A 9,780-nucleotide genomic window follows, 5' to 3' on the forward strand; every position below is an offset into this window, starting at 1 on the left:
GGCATTTTAATCCGTTGTTTTTGCGGAAAGGTGGGGGAGGGCTGCCTGCCCCCGATCCTCCGTCCCCGTGTTTTCTCGCGCAAAATAAGCTGTTTGAGCCTGAGAGCGGCGTTTGCCCGGGTCCCCCCCGCCCCCCTTTGTTTCCTCCTGGAGCAGGCGAGGGGCTCGGACCCGCGCTCGGCGAGCCTCGTCGCGGCGGCTCGTTAGCAATCGATGGGCCTGGCGCGCGGGACACCCTGGGCGGAGGCCGCCGGTGTGGACGCGCGTCTAGACCCGCAGGGCCGCGGAAAGCAGGCCGGCCCGGGGCTTAGCTGTGCAAACGGGGCCGCCCCTCTCCGCGGCGTGTGTGCGCGGTGTGTTTGCGGTTTGAACGCCGCCCCCAGGCTCCCGGGGCTGCGGGCTGAGGCTGCGTAGACTCGACTCGGGGAGAGCGAGTTGCGAGGGCAGCGCCCCCGGCCCCGAGGCCTCTGCTGCCCGCGGCGCGGTTCCACGGAACCCCCTCCGTGTCCTTGGAAGCAAACCCTGAAGTTGGGGGAAGAGCGCACGCTGGCTCCCTGTGTGCTTATTATTTCTGTGCAATTCCTGACACAACAAAAGATTAAAACAACAACTGTCGATTTTTCCGTCAAGCACACAAGCTGTGGCCCCGGCTCAGGCCCCCGGTAGGCGTGGNCAAGGGCCCTTTCTGATGAACCGCCAGCCGGGCGCCCCTGTAGCCCAGCGGGAAGGCAGCTCGCACAGGTCAGGGGGGCCCCGGGGAAGGGAGGGGGAGCCCCCGAACGTGCTGCCCCCTTAGCATTGCAAGCACTGACCGCACGAACCCCTCCTCTGTGCTTTTCCATCTTCCTTTTAGACATTTTCCTCTTTATTCACTATTATGTATTCAGTTACTTTCCTTAATACGCTACTTTCCAGGGAAACCGGCAGGTAGGCGGGTCGTTTTCCTCGCTCTGTTCGCATCCCTTTTGACTCTTCTCTTCTTGGTTAAGAGCCAGTCTATCCCACGAGCCACTGTGACTTCAGTAGGACTTCGTGAGTTTGATTGTGACCCCATTTGGAGTACTCTATGTTCACACACTGTTTTTAACTTTGTTGCCTTAATAGACCCCGACAACGGTAATTTGCATATCCGGACCCACGAAACGGAGGCCACCCCAGCAGCCCGACGGATCTAAACCTAAGTCGGCCTGCGCTTACGGGAAACATTTTGTTTGCTCTCAGGGAAAGCTGCCACCCACCAGTCACCATTCTCCAACTCAGCTCCAGCCAGTTTAACTTATCCTAGAAAGCAGGCCCTCAAGGGGTGCCTGGGTGGCTCCGTCTGACGTGACTCGGGCCCTGATCTCGTCGTGTGTGGGTTCGGGCTCGGTGCTGACAGCTCAGGGCCTGGGCCTGCTTTGAGGTTCTGTCTCCCTCTCCCTTTGCCCCACCCCTGCTTGTTCTCTCTCTCTCTCTCTCAATAATAAATATTTAAAAAATAAAAAAAAAAAAAAGAAAAAANCCGACTAAGCCACCCAGGCGCCCCCCATGTTGCTGCTTCTAATGCTCTATGCAACTTGCTCTCGCCCCAAATCCCGCCAGAAGGGTGGCCCACTCCAATCCATGCTCTGTTTTCCGTTGGATAAAGAGTGTCAGACTTGTTATTAAACCGTATTACTTTTGTTATTTGACAGCCTTCATAGAATTCCTGTGAAGTGGGGATTTTCAACCTCCTTCTCAGGGAAGGCAGCTACACGTCAAGAAAAGCTGTGAGGTTGCGCTCCCCGCTTTGTCGTGCTGCTGCCCGTGATATCCTGGCACTTGGCCGGCAACGAGGGTGTGTTCACAGGTGTGCAAAGCTTCATCTACCTGGGGGAAGCCTCTAAACCAGCAGTTAAGCTGTGATATGTACCCCTGAAAACACAATTCAAGGTAGAATTGTATTCCTCTGAAAAGAATATGAGCAAAGCACTATATCATTTCAGAGTAGGGAGAGGTTCCTTTTGATGGAAGGAACATCTAGGCTGGTTGGTGAAAGTCATGGTCCTTGGTATCACAGGGCCTGGGCTGAATCAGCTTCACTATTTCGTGGCTGCTGACATTGGACAAATTATTTAACCTCTCTAAGCTTTAGATTCCTCATCTGTAAAACTAGGTATGTTGTATTTCCTGCATTTCCATGGGGATTAAATGAGATAGTCCATGTAACTCATGGGGACGAGGCAGAGTGAGGACTCAAAAAATGGTGGTAATTGTTGGAACACTCTGCATGTTTGGGATTTTGACAGCTAGGGATGGGGCAGATGATGACATTTCTGTCTTTCTTTTCTTTTCTTTTCTTTTCTTTTTTTCTCCCAAGTGTGATGGAAAGAATTTTAAGAAGGGGTAAGCAGGTTGTATTTACATCTTATATAAATCACTTTCTGACATTTTCTGCTTCATAGTCCTAAAATTGCACTGTGTGGTGCAAGTTGCTTGCAAAGAAGGTAATTACCAAGATAGTTTACAGTTTGACCAGTGCATTACAAAGCACTATTACCTCTTCTCCACAACAGTTCAGGCAGATATCGTTGTCTCCTATTAATAGAAGAGAAAATAGAAGCCCAAGAAGAAAAATAACTTGTTTCTGGTCACACTTTTAGTAGTGAGACCAGATTCCTTCCTTTTTCTGATTCTTGCTCAAGACGTCTTCCTTGAGACCATCCTATGTCTCTAACTTTTGCCTAACATTCTCAGTACGCTAGGCATTGCTTCAAGCACGTTATACGTTTTAAGTCAATTAGACTGCACCGCATTTCCTTGAAGTTGGTACTTTCACTATCCTATAGGTGAAAGAGTTGAGGACAGGGAAGGTGAGTAACCTGCCCAGGATTTCTCAGCACGTGCAGGACCTCTGCTGGGCACCGTTCCCATGAGATTATGCATCCCCTGGTTGTGTGCTCTGTGACCTCCAGTTTCTCTCCTTCGATTCCTTCCACCTTGTTCCAAACTGAATAAGAACCAGCCTGAGGTGAACAGGTCGTCAGTAGGTGTCTGCAACAGCAGCCAGCTCCCTCAGCAACGAGACAAGAGCAGCGAGTATTTGAATTGCTCTGTTGCACACTCTCCAGGCTCCCTGTGATCAGAAGAGATGTGGCTTAGCCGAGAGGCTATGCAACCGAGAGGTGCTGGGGCAGCTGGGGTGGGGCGATCATAGGATCTGAAGTAAACAGACCCGGGATGAAGACCAGTGCAGCCGTGGGCACTTGCTCTTCTGGAACCCTAACAAATCGTTGACATTTTGAGAGGGGTCATAATTGCTATGTCTGAAGTAACCTGGGAGTGATATGAGCATTTTCCCACCTGCCTCACACATTGTTCTCAGGATAAAATAAAGCAGTGTATGAATATGCAATGTGAGGACTACAGTGTATATAAATAGGAGACACCAAAGGCCTGCAACTATTTTTAATATCAAATATAATCCTGATTTGTGTCGTTGTCTAGAATGACTAGTAGAGATATTTTGTTTCTATAACCGAGCCCAGATTACATCTTTGGACACCAACCTTCTATTAACCCACCTTGATTTTTTAATCCATTGAATTCTTTTCACTTCCACTTCTTCTAATGATTGCATCACATTACTCATCTGAGGAGAGAATCTGAGCCCACGGGTCTCATCAGCTTAACACCTTTGTCCAAAGAATAAAGAGGAGACACTTTCCCGGTTTGTACCATTAACTGATAACTATAGTCAATGTGGGCCCCTCACCAGGTTAGGGTATAGGATGAGGCCATGTTCATTTGTTGCTCAGATTAGTATATTTCATCCAGTTTCCTCTTTCCCTGTGGTGCTCCATGAAAAAACCAAGACCCTTAGAAACAGTCCAAAGAGCTTTGTCTCCATAGATACACTTTACAAAGGAAGAAACTAGAACATCTGCTCAAATGGCAGAAGAGCCCCTTTCTCTGCTGCTGTTGCTGCCACGAACAGCAAACACCGCAAGTTTAGGAGCTGATATCCTGCCTGTTGACAAGCTGCTCTGTCAAGATGGGAATGGGGTCACTGGTGGTTTCTCGGCGTGACCATCCGGGAGGGGAGGGGAGCGGCTTGCCCCAGGACGCCCGAGCCTCCGGGGTGAAAGCCTCGCGCAAGCAGCAGTCTCAGTTCTCACACCCACAGCGCTAGCCTGGGCCCGCAGTATTTCTAGAGCCACCATCAGAAGGGAATTGAGCCTTGGCCACTTTGGGGGCCTCGGGCCAGTCCTCCTCCCCAGCAATCCTGGTACCAGAGTTTAGTCACCAGTTTCGGACTCTCCTTTCCTTCTGATGACTTTCCTCCTCAGGGCCATTGTGTGTCTCCTGCAGCCTTGTGCAAGGGCCATCACACTACAGCCCATGGGTCACATCACTCTGCTGCTGTGTTCGTAAATAAAGTTTTTCTGGAATGCAGCCATGCTCCTTCGCTTACATATCTTCTATGGCTGCTTTCACACCGAAGCGTGGACGACCTACGGTGACACCCTGTGGCCTGCAAAGCCTACGATGTTCACTACCTGGCCCTTTGTGGCAGAAAATATGTTCAGACGCCTGAGGCCATCAAACATGTCGTAGTGACACTGATTATGACGGTAAAATGTTCTTCTCCTACAAGGTTCTGTAGTCAAATAAATGGAATTTGTAAATGAACGCATGTGTGGGGGGTAGCACCAGGCATCAGAGCAGCTGCACCCCAGGTTCTTGTCAAAGCACCACCGCCGATTCCTGTATACTCTCTCCCCAGTGCAATGGTCTTCCCCCCAGAACAAAGAAGATGAGCTCTAAGTTGATTTGAGATCTCCACTTCCAGAAAAAGAAATAGGTAGCAAGTTTTAAATACAGAACAGTTGGGGCGCCTGGGTGGCTCAGTCGGTTAAGCGTCCGACTTTGGCTCAGGTCATGATCTCACCGTTCGTGGGTTCGAGCCCCGCGTCGGGCTCTGTGCTGACAGCTCAGAGCCTGGAGCCTGCTTCCGATTCTGTGTGTCTCTCTCTCCAACCCTCCCCTGCTCACGCTGTCTCTGTCTCTTTCTCAGAAATAAATAAAAAACATTAAAAAATAAATAAATAAAATTTAAAAAATAAAAAAAAAGAAAATACAGAACAGCCTGAGTCCCCAGTATCCCAGACACGCTCCCGGGGATAGGAGATGCCACGATCGGGAACAGCCAGTGGCTTCTCACAACACGTAAGTGCTAGTACTCGGAGTGGCAGTCGTCACGCCAGGTGCCTTTTGGGCCACCGAAAGATAAAGTGACACGGAATCAAACTGTTTTGAAAGATTTTGTGAACGGTAATCTTTATCTTGAAAAAGATTCATGAGAAAAGCGCTAGAGTCATGTTGACCCAACTAATTAAAAATGAGAAGATTCACAATATAGTTTGGCTTTTCCTCTGTCGCTTCAAGAGCCTTGTTGTACAACAGCCTGGGCTAAACATGCTGTGTCAATCTTATCTTTTACGTTCCCTGGGTGTTTGCTTCTGAGATTCTGCAACAACCCTGTCATTATTTTAAATATTTTTGCCTGTAAATTTCAGAATACTTGATCTGATTTTAATAGGATCCATGTGTGAAATCCTTTATTTTTTTTTTTCATCTATCGTTCTGATTCTTTCTGCTCTTTAGTACAGCACAGCTTGGTAGCACTAGGTACGTCTTGTTGAAAGTATGTCCATAAATATGTCCCTTGCAGCATGGAACAGCTTGTTAAATTGGCAGTCCTCAGCAGTTTGCCTAGAAAAGTTTGCCTCACTTGCGATAGTCCAAATGTAGGGCAGAACACAGCGTAACTTTTTATCTAATTTTACCAATTGACATATTCTTCAGATTTTTAACTACGTCGTGTCTTTTCCTTACAGTGCCAACACCTGACTTTAAAGTGGCTCAATGTTCTCGCAATTGCCAAATGTGGTTAGGGAAATTACCTTTTATTACTGGGTGCTAATTTGGGGAGAAATTAAAGAAAATAATATGATAATTTAAAACAGGATGCTAAATACACTGTGGGAAATGCATTCTGATAGGCTGCGGCCACTGATTTCTAGTCCTGAGGTGGGATTGGTGCTATTCTTCATTATGGCAAGGGTGGAACTCACAATTTTTCATCGTTCAAAAAGATATCCTTTAGTGCTACACAATATTTAATGATAACCCCCCCCTCTTTTCTTTTGAGAGAGAGGGCAAGTGGGGGAGAGGGGCAGAGAGAGAGAGAGAAAGGGACAGGAAACCTTAAACAGGCTTCATGCTCAGTGCAGAGCCTGACACAGGGCTCGATCCCACAACCCTGGGTCACAACCTGAGCCCAAATCAAGAGTCAGGCACTCAACCAACTGAACCACTCAGGTGCCCCTAAGATATCCCATTATTGATGCTGATATACTTCGGTGTTTTATTGATATACTCTGACTTTCATCTCTGTCTGGTTAGGATCCTGTTAGAACCAGGAGTGACAAATATAGAAGGACTTTCAATCCATAATTTCACGTCACAGGATGAGACTTCAGTGCTGCAGCCCTTTGCCTGCACCGCTGTGAGAGGAGGCCAGGCTCTCTCCCTCCCTAAGTCTGCAGACCTTGGTCAGGCAGCACCGTCTATGTCCTCAGGCCTCAGAACGCCAGAAAAACTCCCTTGTCGGCTTCTAATTGCACTATTTGAAATGTACCAAACCTTCTCCTACAGGGGTGCGGGGGTGGGGGGGACAGCACAACAGAACAAGACCAAACAAAGCACATATCTGAATGTGGCGCCGTGAAGGGACCCACGGCTTTATGTTCAGTGACCCTGTGGCCCTCAGTGCTTTCAGGAAGTGGCCTGAAGAGAATGCACTTTCCATGCTTAGTCCCTGACTACAGATTTCATCACCCAGGAGAGCATTTGCCTGTTTATGAAGAATCTATTAGAAAATATCACTCTAGGAGCAATTCTTAAAGAAAGCCTTCTTAGAAATCCAAAGTGGACTTCTTCCCAAAATGACACACACCTTCCCTCCTCCTCCTCCTCCTTTTAATGTTTATTTATTTTTGAGAGCGAGGGAGAGCATGAGCAGGGGAGGGGCAGAGGGAGAGGGGGGCAGAGGATCCAAAGCAGGCTCTGTGCTGACAGCAGAGAGCCTACTGCAGGGCTTGAACTCACCAACCATGAGATCATGACCTGAGCCCAAGTTGGACGCTGAACTGACTGAGCCCCCCGGCGCCCCTCCACCTTTTGAAACATGCTTTCCCACCTGAGGTGAGTAAGGACCACTGCACTTAGATCATTTTAGTTTTACTAAAATTATGTGAGACGTAGAATCACCTCTGATTTGCAGAGTTGAACATGTTTATGCCACACCTCTCTCAAGGTTAGGAGACAGAGTCTGAAGTTCTGTCTCAGTGTTTCTTAAAAGTGGGGGGTTGGAGTCTTACTGACTTCAGAATCATCTTGGGTAGAAATTTCAAGTGCACATTGCTGGGATTCACTTTTAACTCCCTGAATCAGAGCCTCTAAGGTAGGATTGAGGTAATTCTGATGCGCATGAAAAATCTGAGATCATCACATCTATTGTCCTGCACTTAGCTGGTATTCAATACATTTGTGTGTGTGTGTGAAGGGAATAAAAATATTCCAAGGAAAATTCTTTAAAAATATTCAAATATAGTACTGTTTACAAAAATTAAATGTCCTTCAGGCTTTGTGCTGATTTAACCACGTTAAAACTGTGACCAAAGACATTCTAAACTGTGGAACTGTGGTTGATAATTGAAAGAGAAAATCTCTTGGCGTCTTGAAGAATATTTTCTAATACTCTTGGAGGGGTCTGTAAAGCACATTTAAAATAGCTATCCTGGATCACTTTACTCTTTTTTTTAATTAGAAAAATTTAATTATTGCCAAAAGCTATTTGCTGGAATTATATAAAAATGTTTACAGATGCCTTAGGAAGAAAACAGCAGAATGTGGAACTAATTGTGTTGATTCAAGATAATTATGAAACACAAATGACCATTACTTACAACAAGTCCCCTGACAGCAAAGGATTGACTCCAGGGATCAGGCTCAAATGAAGGAAAAAATAATAATAGTAATAAAAGAGTGGTGATATATTTATGTGGTAATAATCAAACTAGAAAATGTGCCCTTCGCCCAGGTTAGTAAAGGTCTTTAGCGACATTTCAGTTTTTCAATTACACAAGCTCTATTGTTACTAAGTAAAGCTTCCCCCCGCCCGCATCCCCTAACTTCAAAAGAGTGTCTTGTTGTTAAAAACCTGGACTTCCCAACACACTGACTCTTGGGAATATGAGGTGAATGAATTCCATTTCCTGACTTTCCCTTATGGTGGAAAGTGACATGTTTGGGTTTGAAATATTTTCCTTTCCTTTCTCTCCTACATGGTCAGTGAGATTTCAGGCCAGGATTGCAAGTAGGCGCCCAGAAGAGACCTTCTGGATGCTGCAAGATGTCTTGGCACAAAACACCTGAGCCACTATCATCAGGGTGCTTGCAGGTGCCCCCCGACCTCTGTGGACTCCTTGCTCTATTGTGATTTGATCATGCTGTGTTTACACTAAAAGGTAGAATTAAAAACATAGAAAAGGGCAGAAACTCCTAGTGGGAATCACCACCAGCATGAAATGTTAGAGGGTCAAACATGATTTTGAGTCTCCTACTGAACAATAACATCTGGGAAAGAGACTAACACATTTGTAGGAAAATAGTTTCAATCTTCTATTACTAACCAAGTAGTATCACTACACAAGCTGTAAGTCAACATGTAAGTCCCCGGATCAACAATGTGTAAGAGAAATAGACAGATGCAATTAAAATGTACTACTAGCTTCTTCAAAAAAGTAGAGAGAAACAGGTGAAAGCAATTTAGTATTTTCTTTAATCCATTATTTCCAGAATACCATTTTAACATTTAATGACTACAAAGATTGTTAATGATGTATCTGACATTCTTTAATCATACTAGGTCTTCACATGTCACTTTGAATTGGGCAGATTTCAAGTGTCCGGTGGCCACATGTGGGTAGTGGCTGCCATCTTGGACAGGTTAGCCCTGGAATGATAATCCTCCACCCACAAATTAGTTCTCTAAGAGGGGCTCTTTTGAAGGCTGGATTATTTCAAAGGCTGTAAAATGTTGTCATTTCTATGGGATCTTGAGACAAGTATGTGTCGGCGAATGACCAGGAGTGAAAGTGGGAAATGTGCTTCCTGTTGATGTATTTGAAAGTGACCCTTGGGTTTTCTCAGACTGCGAAGGCTGACCTTTCCCAAACCCGTTACTTGTCCCGTGGCTGCATTTACTCGGTTGGGCTGCCGGACACCGTAGTTTGCCCCGTGCTGCGGCTCTGCTGGACTGTTGGACTCCCGGATGCTACTGTAAGATCTCTTTACTCTCTGCTAGGGGCTCTCTTACTCCAGCTTGCTGGCTAGCAACTGCTTATGCCTCCTCCGTCAAAGATGCTGAGCCAGTGGACTGGTCTGATTCTAGGCTTTCTCTATTGGCTGGTAACTGGACAGACATCTCAAGGAGCCAGACGTGATGTTCATGACAAATGTAAGTCTAATAGGCAGAGTGAAGGTTGAGCAACACTGCGACTCAGTGTTTAGACTTAATCTCGACCTGGAGTGTTACACATCAATAATATATCATTGCCTTAGAAATGTATCTGCTTTCTTGAACTGTTTTAGTTTATTTCTGTTTTTTCAAGTTCAGAAATTTGATAATTATACATCCTATAATTCATGATACCATATCATTGGTTTGCACAGGCTTCTCTCAATCAACTGGCT

Source organism: Crocuta crocuta, unplaced genomic scaffold, assembly GCF_008692635.1.
Source record: "Crocuta crocuta isolate KB4526 unplaced genomic scaffold, BGI_CrCroc_1.0 scaffold20, whole genome shotgun sequence".
Classification (NCBI taxonomy): domain Eukaryota; kingdom Metazoa; phylum Chordata; class Mammalia; order Carnivora; family Hyaenidae; genus Crocuta; species Crocuta crocuta.